The 1,379-nt window shown below is 32.4% G+C and overlaps 1 protein-coding gene across 1 annotated transcript in view; it reads right to left on the bottom strand.

The window, feature by feature from the left end:
• lrp2b (low density lipoprotein receptor-related protein 2b) overlaps positions 1-1,379 on the bottom strand; it is a gene marked incomplete at its 3' end in the record, with an annotated part of 37,571 nt that overhangs the window by 9,421 nt on the left and 26,771 nt on the right.

Here is a 1,379-nt window from a genome sequence, read left to right on the forward strand (position 1 = left end):
CTAGACCGTCCAAATCCACAGCCTCTTTTTTTCCGGTCTTCCCGGTCTACCAAGGACCCGGCCCTCCGAGACCGGGGAGTCTGGGTCCTCCGGAGGACCCGGCCTGTCGTTTTGGACACAGCTTTTGTTCTTTCAGCAATTAGTCTGTTGTGTTCCTCTAATTTGTGTGTTCATTATTTGTTAACTTGTGTTAAACCGTTCAGCAGGAGTAAGAGTGGTAGGCCTAGCCATTAATAAGACCTGTGAGTTTCACTTTGTCAGTGTTGTTCATGAAGAAGAATCCAATAAAGATTCTTCAAAACCACCACCTGGTGGTGAAATCTTGAACAACAACATGAGCTACAACTCGCTTTGTAGCTGTGACATGTCATGCTACAATATTGTGCTTGACGTATGTGCACTGTTACAAAGAACTTGTGAGATTTACTGGAAAAAATTCTCGTGACAATTTGCACTAACGTTTGTTAAGTAAATTTAAATGCTACAAATTCAAGTAATATTTACTCATCATTATCTAGTAAAAGTTATTAAGAATATAGTTAAAGATTTGTGAATAAATCAGGTAAATTTTACTTAATTTGATCAAGTATATGTTACAAGATTTAATTGAGCAAATTAAGTAAAATTTACCTGATTTATTCACAAATCTTTAACTATTTTCTTAATAACTTTTAATAGATAGATGAGTAAATACTACATGAATTTGCAGCATTTAAATTGACTTAACAAACATTAGTGCAAATTTGTTAGAGGATTTTTTTTCAAGTACATCTTACAAGTTTTTTTTTTCAGTGTGACTTCAGTGTAACAACATCACACCTTCATTSTTTTTAAACCTCTGAATCTGAATAATTAGTTTACAATATTGTAAAGTAACTAAGTACAAATACTTTGTTACTGTACTTAAGTAGAATTTTTCAGTATCTGTACTTTATTTGAGTAATTATTTTTCAGCCTACTTTTTACCTCTACTTTCATTTTCACACACTTATCTGTACTTTTTATTCCTTACATTTAAAAAAAAAAGACAAGACCTAGAAAGTTGTTGCTTTTGTTTCATTTTTGCTTGTTTTCATTCCAGCTTGTCATTGTAAAAAAAATAATATAAATTGTGCCTCCTAGATAGAGTGGATTTAATTGTGTTTGAATGAGAAGTATAATTATATAAAACTCTGATACCGTATTAGTTTGTACACAAACAAATCATGTCACACTCCAGCAGGACATAATCATTAATAATATAAGGACTGTACTTAAGAAGTATTTTTATTTCATGAATTATATTATTGCATTTGGCCGCAGCCCTCAGATAGATTTTTTTTGGGGGGAAAAGGTTTATTAGTTTGTACACAAACAAATCATGTCACACTCCAGCAGGA

This window comes from Austrofundulus limnaeus, unplaced genomic scaffold (genome assembly GCF_001266775.1).
Source record: "Austrofundulus limnaeus strain Quisiro unplaced genomic scaffold, Austrofundulus_limnaeus-1.0 Scaffold108, whole genome shotgun sequence".
Taxonomy (NCBI): domain Eukaryota; kingdom Metazoa; phylum Chordata; class Actinopteri; order Cyprinodontiformes; family Rivulidae; genus Austrofundulus; species Austrofundulus limnaeus.